At 37.9% G+C, this 13,510-nt stretch overlaps 1 long non-coding RNA gene across 4 annotated transcripts in view; it reads left to right on the plus strand.

Annotated features, from left to right (window-relative positions):
- Nucleotides 1-12,350, plus strand: part of LOC145512748 (uncharacterized) — a 630,718-nt gene extending 618,368 nt beyond the window's left edge. For 2 of the 4 annotated variants that reach the window (XR_014058734.1, XR_014058735.1), the window contains one exon: nt 11,923-12,350. This is a non-coding gene — a long non-coding RNA (uncharacterized LOC145512748). The remainder of the gene's footprint in view (nt 1-11,922) is intronic. The other 2 variants (XR_014058753.1, XR_014058750.1) reach the window with 1 other exon arrangement.
- Nucleotides 12,351-13,510: the final 1,160 nt, after the last annotated feature.

The raw sequence follows: 13,510 nt of genomic DNA on the forward strand, positions 1-13,510 counted from the left end.
AAGTTTATTTCCTTTGTGTGTGTGTGTGTGAATTCATGTGGGCTTCCCTGGTAGCTCAAACAGTAAAAGAACCTGCCTGCAATGCAGGAGAACTTCATTTGATCTCTGGGTCAGGAAGATCCCCTGGAGAAGAGAATGGCTACCCACTCCAGTATTCTTACCTGTAGAATCCCATGGACAGACGAGTCTGGTGGGCTACAGTCCATTGGGTCACAAAAAGTCAGACATGACTTAGCGACTAACACGTTCACTTTCACATATACAAAGTACCTGTATTTTTAACAAATATTCTTTCAGTACTTGTTTTCACAGAACATGACCATTGTTCTCAAAGCCACTCCTTATATTTTCTTACAAACTCGGTTTCTTCTTCCTGGTTTCTTATATCACTGGGTCAAATTTGCCTAAGTTTAATTAGCCAGGTTTTTTTAATTTTTTTTGAACTGTCTGGTTCTGGGCTGTGAGACAAGCTGTTGCTCTGTCGCTGGAGTCCTGTTCCAAGGGCACATACTTGAACTTTAATTACTTTGATTTTAGGGATGGATTACCCATCTGCATTTACTAACAAAGACTGCACTAGATCTCAATTCATAAAGAACAGGTAAATACAGCAACAATTATTAGTTACCTGAAGGCAACATTAGAATGATTGTAAGGACTACAGGGTGAAAAGATACTTTAGAAGTTACTGCTCTGTTAACAGAGGGAAAATACAATGTTTACTTAACTCTCAATTATTCACTAGTATGTAATTAACAGGAAACACTTATTTTTTTTTAGACACAGGCATATTTTTTAGAACTGAAGGATATCTTAGAGCACATCTATTCCAATCACCTTTTGATATAGTCAAGAAAATTTGACAACACCATCTATTCTATTTACTTGCTTTTCCCTAAGAGCCAGAGAGGGAGATCTTTTAACTCAATATACATGATTATGTTCACCAGAAATGGTGTGAGCCTGAAATTAAGCAAACTTATCTAAAGCAAACCTTTTTTTAGACTACTAGTTCTGTTTCTTATTCTATCTTTCCTTGGCATGCAACTGGGGAACCATAAAGAGTTGGGTATTCTGAATAAGTGAAAATATAGGACCACATTCCAGGCTTATGAATGCCCCATATTTTCACTTCATTTTGTGAGTAAAAATTGCCAACATGTAGTTGGAGAAGATTCTTAGAGTTTACTAGGTATTAACCATGGCTTCACTATTAGACACTAACTGCATTCTGGATACACTAGCACAATTATGCTTTAATGAATCACCAAAATCATATGTAAGAAACCAAAACTTTCCTAGAAACCAATAAGCACATAAGAAAAAGAACAGTGATCTGAAAGTGAAATAAGACTGGCAAGATAGAAGCAATAAGAAGGTAAATTCTACCTGTGGGGTAAATGCTAATATTAGTACTGGGATAAGAAAAGGAAACTATGCCTTAGGCCCATGAAATAATACAAATAAAATTAAAAAAAAAATTAAGTGCAAAAGACTATCTACAAAGAAATGCTTCTTTGAAGAAAACCTAATGTAAAATTGATTTTAAAAATGGAAAAATGGAGATGATGCATAAATAGTAATAAAATGGAAAATATTAAATTTAACACAGGTTAAATTTAAATGTAACTAAGAACTGCGAATCTCTTAATGACAATAAATTTGAAAATTAGAAAAGTGACACATTTCTAGAAAAATCTAACTTATTACAAATGACTTGAAAAACTACATATTCTATATTCATTAAAGGATTTGAAAACCAGAGCCAGATGATTTTCCTGGAAAATTCTACCTTGAAGAACATATACCTTGAAGACTAGTATAATTCTGAAATAAAAAAAGGATGTTCAAAGTAGGAAAATCACAAGCCCATTTCATTCATGGATTTATATGAAAATTTCTACAAAAACATAACCAAAAAAAAGGTGTGATTACATTTATTACAGAAATTTCAGTGTGATTTAATGCTATTAAATTTACAACTATAATTTACCATATAGGCAGATTAAAGGAAAAAGGTTTATTTTATATTGGAGTGTATTTAATTTACAATGTTGTTAGTTTTAGGTGTACAGAAAGGTGATTTAGTTATACATATTGTTGCTGTTGTTTAGTTGCTTAGTGTTGTCTGACTCTTTTGTGACCCCATGCACTGTAGCCCACCAGGCTCCTCTGTCCATGGGATTTCCCAAGCTAGAATATTGGAGTGGGATGCCATTTCCTTCTCCAAATTATACACATACATAAATCTATTCTTTTTCAGATTCTTTTCCCATATAGAACATTATATAGAACATTAAATAGAGCTCCCTGTGCTACATAGTAGGTCCATGTGGATTATCTATTTACATATCTAGAAGTGTGTGTATATTAATCTCAACCTTTTAATTTATCCCCCTCACTACTCTTTGGTAACAATAAATTAACCATAAGTTTGTTTTCCAAGAGTGTGAATCTGTTTCTGTTTTGTAAATAAGTTCATTTGTATCTTTTTTTTAGATTCCACATATCAGTTCAGTCGCTCAGTCATGTCCAACTCTTTGTGACCCCATGAATCGCAGCACACCAGGCCTCCCTGTCCATCACCAACTCCTTGAGTCTATCCAAACCCATGTCCATTGAGTCACTGGTGCCATCCAGCCATCTCATCCTCTGTCATCCCCTTCTCCTCCTGCCTTCAATCTTTCCCAATGAATCAGTTCTTGGCATCAGGTGGCCAAAGTGTTGAGGCTTCAGCATCAGTCTTTCCAGTGAATATTCAGGACTGATTTCATTTAGGATGGACTGGTTGGATCTCCTTGCAGTCCAAGGGACTCTCAAGAGTCTTCTCCAACACCACAGTTAAAAGCATCAATTCTTCGGTGCTCAGCTTTCTTCACCATCCAACTCTCACATCCATACATGACTACTAGATTCCACATATAAGTGATATCATATAATTGTCTTTGTCTAACTTAGTATGATAATCTCTTGATCCATCAATTTTGGTGCCAATGGTGTATATGTATCCCATCTTTATCCATTCATTCATCCATAGATATTTAGATGGCTCAGAATAACTGAGGCAGCCAGGTGTACAGAAAAGTGATTTAGTTGTACATATTGTAAATACTGCTTCAGTGACAATTGGGGTGCATGCATCTTTTCAAATAATGGTTGTCTCCAGATATATGCAAAGGAGTGGGAGTGTTGGATCATATTTTTAATTTTTTAAAGAATCTCCATACTGTTCTCCATAGTGAAAGTGCCAATTTACATTCCCACCAACAGTGTAGGAGGGTTCCATTTGATTCACATTCTCTCCAGCATTTACAGTTTGCAGATGTTTCGATGGCCATTCTGACCAGTGAGGTGATACCTCACTGTAGTTTTCATTTGAATTTCTCTAATAATTAGCAATGTTGAGCACATTTCTATGTGCTTTTTGGCCATCTGAATCCTATAGACAGAGGAGCCTGGCGGGCTACAGTCCACGGGGTCACAAAGAGCCGGACACAACTGAAGCAACTTAGCAAGCATAGCATGCCTTATTTGGGGAAATGTCTATTTAGATCTTCCACCCATTTTTTAATTGGGCCGTTATTTTGATATTGAGCTGCCTGAGCTGTTTTACATAGTTTGGAGATTAATCCTTTGTCAGTTGCTTTGTTTGCATTTTCTTCCATTCTGTGGGATGTCTTTTCGTTTATTTCCTTTGCTGTGCAAACCTTTTAAGTTTAGTTAGGTCCCATCTGTTTATTTTTATTTTCATTGTTTTAGGATGTGGAACCAAAAAGATATGGCCAACATTTATGTCAGAGAGGTCTGCCTATGTTTTCCTCCATCTTATAATATCCAGTCTTACATTTTGGACTTTAATACCATACACAAAAGTTAACTCAAAATGTATTAGAGAATCTTCTAATTTCATTCTTTTACATGTAGCTGTCCAGTTTTCCCAGTACCATTTATTGAAGAGATTGTCTTTTCTCCATCATATATTCTTGCCTCCTTTGTCATAAATTGACCATAGGTGTATGGGTTTCTTTCTAGGCTTTCTATACAGTTCCATTGATCTATATTTCTGTTTTGGGCCATAATGGTTTGATTACTGTGTCTTTATCCTGTTCTGTGGCAGTGGTGTCTGCCATTCTGTTTTCAGGTTACTTATTTCTTCTTCTACCTCAGTTATTCTGCTATTGATTCCTTCTAGTTTATTTTTCATTTCAGTTATTGTAGAGTTTATCTCTGTTCAATATTTCTTGTATCTTCTTGGTCTTTATCTTCATTCTTTTTCTGAGATCTTAGCTCATCCTTAGTATCATTTGTGTGAATTATTTTTCAGGTAGATTGCCTATCTCCATCCACTTCATTCAATTGTTTTTCTGGGGTTTTATGTTGTTCCTTCATCTAGAACACACTTCACTGCCATCTCATTTTTTTCTAACTTTCTGTGTTTATGGTCCTGAACAGGCTCAAGATTATAGTTCTTCTTGCTTCTGGTGCCTGCCCCCTGGTGGATGAGGCTGTTCTAAGAGGCTTATGTGGGTTTCCTAGTGGGAGGGACTGGTGCCTGCTCATTGGTGGTCAGGACTGTTTTTAGAGGTGGCTGTGGGCTCAGAAATACTTGAAGCAGTCTGTCCGCTTGCTGATGGGGGGCAGGTGTTCCCACCCTATTGGTTGTTTTGCCTGAGGTGTCTCAGCACGAGAACATTTGGGCTGTTGGGTGGGGCCAGGTGTTGGTGCGATGTCAAAATGGCCATTTCCAGGACAGCTCACACTAATGAGTACTTCCCGGAACCTCTGCCACCAGTGTCCTTGTCCCTGCAGTGAGCCACAGCCACTGTTACCTCCCAAGGACAACCTCCAAGACCAGAAGGTAGGTTTTTCCCAGCTGTGTATGAAGTAGCTACATAAGATCTTATATTCACCATCCAAGAGGGGCCTTTCTGTTTCCCCCAGCCCTGTGGAGTTACTGAGATCAAGCTCCAATGGCCTTCAAAGTCAAATGCTCTGGAGGTCCCTCTCCCTGATGCCAAACTCCCAGACTGGGGAATCCTGACATAGGGCTCAGAGCTCTCACTCCTGTGGGAGAACCTCTGTGATATAATTACTTTCCAGTTTGTCAATCACCCACTCAGTATGTATGGGATTTGATTGTATCGTGAATGTGTCCTTCCTACCATCTTGTGGCTTCTTTGTGTTGGGTAGTATTGTCCTTCAGTAGGTTTTCTGTCAAGAGTTGTTCAGATGTTCAGTTAATTGTGATTTTGCATGAGAGGATGAACTCAAGTCCTACTACTTTGCCATCTTGTCTGGGGATTGAGTCAGAGAAAATGATTTTATTAGTTGGTAAAATGAAGCTTATGAAATTCAATATTAATGTTTTAATAAAATCTTTTAGCAAACTAGGCAAATAATACCTTAATGATGAAACATAATCATAACTTTGAGGATGGATAAGCACTAACATTGATTTTTACCAACATTGTCCTAGAGTTTCTGGCCCACATAATAAGAGGAGGAAAAAAATTACAAGGTTTGGAAAAGGAAGAAACAGAACAGTCAATAAGCAACTGATTAAAAAGTTTCTCAATATAGACAACTACAGAGGATATGCAAAACAAAACAATGTTTGGAAGATCAGATGGATTAGTAAGGTTGCTAGATATAAGATTATATAAAAACTCAGTAAGTTTGTACACAATAGCAAAAAGTAGAATAGTTACAAAGTACAACAAAAAGAACAGATGGTAACTAGAAGTCTTAAAAATGGATGACTTTTATGAAAAATACATACAGATAGAAAATCTCAATAATAAAGGGTACTGTTAGTGGGAATGAAAATAAGATACAGCAGCTATGGAAAACAGTATGGAAATACCTTAAAAAACTAGGAATAGAACTAGTATATGAAGCAGCTGAAGTTGAACAGTTCTATGAAGACCTACAAGACCTTCTAGAACTAACACCCAAAAAGATGTCCTTTTCATTATAGGGGACTGGAATGCAAAAGTAGGAAGTCAAGAAACACCTGGAGTAACAGGCAAATTTGGCCTTGGAGTACAGAATGAAGCAGGGCAAAGGCTAATAGTTTTGCCAAGAGAACGCACTGGTCATAGCAAACACCCTCTTCCAACAACACAAGAGAAGACTCTACACGTGGACATCACCAGATGGTCAACACCGAAATCAGATTGATTATATTCTTGGCAGCCAAAGATGGAGAAGCTCTATACAGTCAGCAAAAACAAGACCGGGAGCTGACGGTGGTTCCGATCATGAACTCCTTATTGCCAAATTCAGACTTAACATTGAAGAAGTGGAGAAAACCACTAGATCATTCAGGTATGACCCAAATCAAATTCCTTATGACTATACAGTAAAGTGAGAAATAGAATGCCTGATGAATATGGGTGGAGGTTCGTGACATTGTACACAAGACAAGAATCAAGACCATCCCCATGGAAAAGAAATGCAAAAAAGCAAAATGGCTGTCTGAGGAGGCCTTACAAATACCTGTGAAAAGACAGGAAGCCAAAGGCAAAGGAGAAAAGGAAAGATATGCCCATTTGAATGCAGAGTTCCAAAGAACAGCAAGGAGAGATAAGAAAGCCTTCCTCAGAGATCAGTGCAAAGAAATAGAGGAAAACAACAGAATGGGAAAGACTAGAGATCTCTTCAAGAAAATTAAAGATACCAAGGGAACATTTCATGCAAAGATGGGCTCAATAAAGGACAGAAATGGTAGGGACCTAACAGAAGCAGAAGATATTAAGAAGAGGTGGCAAGAATACACAAAAAATTGTACAAAAAAGTTCTTCACAACCCAGATAATCACGATGGTGTGATCACTCACCTAGAGCCAGACATCCTGGAATGTGAAGTCAAGTGGGCCTTAAGAAACATCACTACGAACAAAGATAGTGGAGGTGATGGAATTCCAGTTGAGCTATTTCAAATTCTGAAAGATGATGACGCTGTGAAAGTGCTGCATTCAATATGCCAGCAAATATTGAAAACTCAGCAGTGGCCACAGGACTAGAAAAGGTCAGTTTTCATTCCAATCCCAAAGAAAGACAATGCCAAAGAATGCTCAACTTGCCACACAATTGCACTCATCTCACATGCTAGTAAGTAAGGCTTAAAATTCTCCAAGCCAGGCTTCAGCAATATGTGAACCATAAATATCCAGATGTTCAATCCAGTTTTTGAATAGGCAGAGGAACCAGAGATCAAATGGCCAACATCCACTGGGTCATCAAAAAAGCAAGAGAGTACCAGAAAAACATCTATTTCTGCTTTATTGACTATGCCAAAGCCTTTGACTGTGTGGATCACAATCAACTGTGGAAAATTCTGAAGGAGATGGGAATACCAGACCACCTGACCTGCCTCTTGAGAAACCTGTATGCAGGTCAGGAAGCAACAGTTAGAACTGGACATGGAACAACAGACTGGTTCCAAATAGGAAAAGGAGAACGTCAAGGCTGTATATTGTCACCCTGCTTATTTAACTTATATGCAGAATACATCATGAGAAATGCTGGGCTGGAGGAAGCACAAGCTGGAATCAAGACTGCCAGGAGAAATATCAATAACCTCAGATATGCAGATGACACCACTCTTATGGTAGAAAGTGAAGAAGAACTCAAGAGCCTCTTGATGAAAGTGAAGAGGAGAGTGAAAAAGTTGGCTTAAAGCTCAACATTCAGAAAACTAATATCATGGCATCTGGTCCCATCTCTTCATGGGAAATAGATGGAGAAACAGTGGCAGACTTTATTTGGGGGGGCTCCAATATCACTGCAGATGGTGATTGCAGCCATGAAATTAAAAGACACTTACTCCTTGGAAGGAAAGTTATGACCAACCTAGACAGCATATTAAACAGCAGAGACATTACTTTGCCAACAAAGGTCCATCTAGTCAAGGCTATGGTTTTTCCAGTGGTCATGTATGGACATGAGAGTTGGATGGTGAAGAAAGCTGAGCACACAAGAATTGATGCTTTTGAACTGTGGTGTTGGAGAAGACTCTTGAAGGTCCCTTGGACTGCAAGGAGATCCAACCAGTCCATCCTAAAGGAGATCAGTCCTGGGTGTTCATTGGAAGGACTGACATTGAAGCTGAAACTCCAATACACTGGCCACCTGATGCGAAGAGCTGACTCATTGGAAAAGACCCTGATGCTGGGAAAGATTGAGGACAGGAGGAGAAGGGGACAACAGAGGATGAGATGGCTGGATGGCATCACTGACTCAATGGACATGGGTTTGGGTGGACTCAGGGAGTTGGTGATGGACAGGGAGACCTGGCGTGCTGCAGTTCGTGGGGTTGCAAAGAGTCATACATGACTGAGCGACTGAACTGAACTGATGACCCAACAATCCCACTACTGGGCATAAACCCTGAGAAAATCATAATTGAAAGAACTATATGTACCCCAACATTCATTGCAGCACTTTTTACAATAGCTAGGGCATGGAAGCAACCTAGATGTTCATTGACAAATGAAGAGATACAGAAATTGTGTACATATGTGCAATGGAATATACTCAACTATAAAAAAATGCATTTGAGTCTGTCCTAATGAGGTGGATGAACCTAGAGCCTATTACACAAAGTAGAGTAAGTCAAAAAGAGACACATATTGTATATTAATGCATGTGTATGGAATCTAGAAAGATGGCACTGATGAACCTGTTTGCAGGGCAGCAATGGAGATGCAGACATAGGGAACAGACTAATGGACACCATGGGGGAAGGAGAGGGTGGGACAAATTGAGATAATAGTATGGAAACATATATTACCATATGTAAAATAGCAAGTGGGAATTTGCTGTGTGACACAGGAAGCTCAACCCAGAGTTCTGTGACAACCTAGTGGAGGGGATGGGATGGGAAAGGGGTCAAGGAAGGAGAGGACATATATCTATCTGTGGCTGATTCATGTTTATGTATGGCAGAGGCCAGCACAATATTGCAAAGCAATTATCCTCCAGGGGAAAAAAAGAAAGATAAGCAGAGGCATCAGTGATCAAATTGCCAACATTCTCCAGATCATACAGAAAGCAAGAGAATTCCAGAAAAACATCTACTTCTGCTTCATTGATTAAACAAAAGCCTAAAAAGTTTGTGATTTTGATCATAACCCCAACAGGTATTTTTTATAGGATAGTGACAAACAGATACTAAAATATATAGGAAAGAACTAAGACTGAAGAAAGGGAAACTCCTCCTGAAGAAATGAGGAGATCTTACTCTGCCAGACACCAAAATTCATCATAAAGCTGTGGTAAGTAGGGCAGTATGGTACTAGTGCAGGAATAGATAAATGTGAGGGAAAAACAACCACGAACAGATATATGCATCTGTGGAAACACGATGTACCACAATGATTTTACAGATCATGGGGAAATGAGCAACTCTATTAAATGGTGCTGTGACAATTGTTAATCCATATAGAAACAGCAACATATAGGCTTACACAGTAAAATATAAGAAAATAAGCTCCAAGTAGATTAGAATTAAATGTGCAATTCAAAACTTCATAGTTTTAGAGTAAACTTTAGGAGAGTATCTTTAAAGACTCAGAATTACAAAGGTTTTCTCTTCATAAAAATACACACAGATGCTAACTAAAAAATAAATCTTGATAAATATACTTTGATTTTAAATTTGCTTATTTAAATACAAACATGAAAAGATAAACCACAAACTGGAAGAATACGTAATCAAGGATTCAGATCAGTATATCACAAAATCTACTACAAATTAATAAAATATCCCAGTAGAAAAATGATGGTAAAATTCACCAAAATGTTAAAGTTCAGAAGGGAAATTAGTTTTAAGAGGAAAATGAAGTTTGGGGTCCTGCTGAGTTTCAAGGTTATAAGTAGACATTATGAATCAATCTGACCAACAGACCACAAATTGTGGAGATGAAGGCTGTAGGAGGGGACATTTGCTAAGCTTTCTAACCTGGGGAGAGGAGAGTGTCAGGGAGCTGAACAGGTATTAAATCAGTCTTCTTGTTTCAGCCTTGTCTTGTATCTTGGCTCACAACTCTCTTGCCTCCACCTACTGCCAAACTCCTACACACCCAACCCCATTTTGCAGCATGAATTGACTTGCTTCTCATTGACCTTACCTTCCCTCATCCCTAGTGGATAATGAGTTCAACTTTGTAATGTTTTGCTTTGTTATATACTGTGCATCATTCACAAATGCTACCTTTTTCTCTCCCATTAGCTGGCAGTATATTTTATCCTTTGTTGTTGATTTGGTAAAGGGTTAAGATAAATTCATATGTCTAATAGGCCACTCCAGTACTCTTGCCTGGAGAATCCCAGGGACGGTGGAGCCTGGTGGGCTGCTGTCTATGGGGTTGCACAGAATCAGACACAACTGAAGCGACTTAGCAGCAGTAGCAATAGGCCATAATTTCCTTGAAACCCTCTACTTGAAAGTTATATCTGAATTATCACTAGCCCTATCAGCTGAGGTCTTTAGGTTCTCTGGGCCCCAATTTTGTGCTATTACTGCAAACAGTGGTCTCTGAGTGTGAATTTTGGCTCTAGCACTTACTACTTATTTTAGGCAAGATAAGCTATTTAATTTCTTATAAGAGCATGTCAGCTCTTATCTACTAAATGAGGCTCTTACTGTATAACCCACAAAAATATTTTAAGAACAAATAACATAAGTAAAATTACTGAGCTCTGTAGCATATGTGTATTATCTTCCCATTTCCACCAGGTAGTGTAGTAGTAGCACTTACAGTATGATGACACCTTGACATTAATCGGCTATATGTTTTTCCTGAATTTTCTGTGCTGCTTTCAATTAGAGATTGAATGTCCTTCCCCCCTAAGGGACACAGTTTAGAGAATTTCTGCTTTGATTGTAACACTGAGATACTTTCCTCTTGAGATTATGAATCTACCTTTCTTTTTTCTTTGAGGATTATCAACAGTAGCATTTAACATAACTGAGAAAACCTTAAATCAAATGAAACTGATCAACTGTTTTTTTGAACCCCTCTTTGGGACTGCCATAGAATAGCTACTGAATTTGGCATTGTGGCCTGGATGACCAACAGTGTGGTGATCTGATCTGTCTCATTTCCAATATGCTAAATGTTATATTCTCAATCCCAGTGCACTGCTTTAGTTTCTTTATAGAGAAAAAGAAGGGGAGAGATTGGCCAAGAAGGTTTGGTCCAGCCATGAATGAATATGAAATCTTGGGAGGCTGGACTCATAGTGAGAAAATAATGCTGGCATTAATCCACTTAGAATTGCACAGTGCTCCACCCACCCAAATGTGGATTGGTTTAACACCCTTTGTTGGTGTTATTTGGCCATTCCCTTCAAATGCTAATGACCAGCTAGTTTAACATCCTTTATTGGTGTTATTCGGACAGTCCCTTCAAATGTGAATGAATAGCTTGCTTTGTTTCCATAGACAGGGAAGCCAGATAACTTCAGGGCCTAGAAGCAAATTATTTTTCTGGTATAGACTGACCCTGAATGATGAATTGGGCTCTATGGTGGCTGTTTCACTGAAGACTGGGATTTCCCTACCCATCGCCAACCAGGCCAAAAGGAGCTAAACCATTTTCTCCTCATTATCACCTCATTAAGCTCCCCAAGCCAGTGCAGGGCTGGGGTAGAGGCCTGCTACAGGTAGCTTAATGAGTTTCTTATTTATAGGCCCCTGTGCTGTTATGCAAAAGCTTGTTATTCCCAGGCCTAGAGTATGGCACTTTCTAAAGGGAGTTGAGAAATGCAATTATCAAACATCTTAGTATGGGCCTCACACCACTTCTCGGGCCACTTGATCAACAATAAATAAATATATTTGTTAGATTTGTAAAATTTGATATTGTGCTGTGGTGTTTACCCCAATTTTCTTGTCTTTTTTCTTCTATCAACACAGAACAGATGCTGCCCCAGATGTGGAAGATGCAGATGTTTGCCAGTTTCAGAATAACTCCAAATTCATAACTGTATATGGCATTCTACAGATTCCTCAGTTTGAGGAGAAATGTTGTCTCCCTCCCCAAAACATTTAAATCTTTTTCTCCTGCCTTATATGTGACTTGGAAGTCACATTTAATCAAGAAGTGAAAAGCAGTTACATTTTTAGTTACCACAGAAAGACAAAAAAACTTCTGTAATTAATACACAAACATACAAATCAATGTCCCATATTTTGAGTCTTCAAAAAAAAAAAACATACTAAACATTCAGTGCCTACTGAACATTTACTTAGAGCTATGTGTCTGGTATTGAGCAAGATACTGACAGGATGTAAAAAGTTAAACACAAGTCATTGTCATAGATTAAAGAAATGTATCATCCAAAGAAGTCCTAGCAGTTGTAACTTAAATGTATATAGAGACATATGTTTATTCAGGTATATTCATATAAATGTGTATGTACATATATTTCTCCACAAAAATATTATATAAAAGGAAGCAGAAATAAATTTTAAAGGAAAATAAAACTTGACCAATAGAAAATAGGTCAAACAACAGGTATGACATCTGTTGTCATATAAAAATATAGACCTCTGATGTCGGAGCAAATGCCACATAAATGGACCCAATTAAAAGGGGGGAGAATCTGGCTGTATTCAAACCATTATAAACAGTTAGTTAGGCAGACACAAATAGTTCAAATATTTGAATGCCTGTTATGGAAAATATGGAGTATACAGAAATGCATACTATAAACCCTCTCCTCATCTTGTCTGTGACAAAGCAGGGGTAAGGTAGGTACATAAAAGCAAATAACACTGTACAGAAAATAGCTCATTAGAAAAGTTAAAATGCTAAAATTAAGTGCCAGGAGAAATTCTCCCAACTTAATGCATAAAAGGAAAAAGGAATGGATATGTTAAAATTTGAGTTTAGATTTAATAGGATGGGAGGGTTTCAACAGAGTGGTTGTTTTAATATTTCTACACAGGACAGACTTAGCAGCAACGTGTGGTTGTCAGGAGCTTCAATGATAGAGCCTTGTCTTGAAAGTATCTTTTCAGTACCAGTTCTGTATTTTCACTTGGGTTAGAAAATGTGAGTTATACTTGAGGTGACTAATTGGTCAGAGGACATGGTTAAGGAAGTGGTTAAAACTCACTCAACTCTGTACTACTTCTACATACAAATTATCAAAGGTGTAAGATTTCAGGTCACATTCAGGAAATATGGATTAAATTTTCCTAGTCAGAACTTGAAGTATATGTATAATAGTACAAGATATACATTAAAAAATAGATTAGAGAAAGAATGAGGAAAATGAGGACTAAAGAAAAGATGGATCAATAAAACAGGTGAGAAATTTCAGGCTTTGGTCTCTAGGCAGTATAAAGCATTTTTTCTTCCTCTAATTGTTTGTTTGTTTTCCCCTAAGGAATAGGACAGAATGATCAGATGGTTAGTATATAGGTGACTTGACGGATAGCTGGAAAAGGGAAAAACTGAAAGCAAGGAGGTCATTTAGGGGCCTATTCAGTAGTCCAA

The sequence above is a fragment of the Giraffa tippelskirchi genome, chromosome 7, assembly GCF_054371585.1.
Source record: "Giraffa tippelskirchi isolate mGirTip1 chromosome 7, T2T-mGirTip1v1.2.pri, whole genome shotgun sequence".
In the NCBI taxonomy this organism is placed as follows: Eukaryota; Metazoa; Chordata; class Mammalia; order Artiodactyla; family Giraffidae; genus Giraffa; species Giraffa tippelskirchi.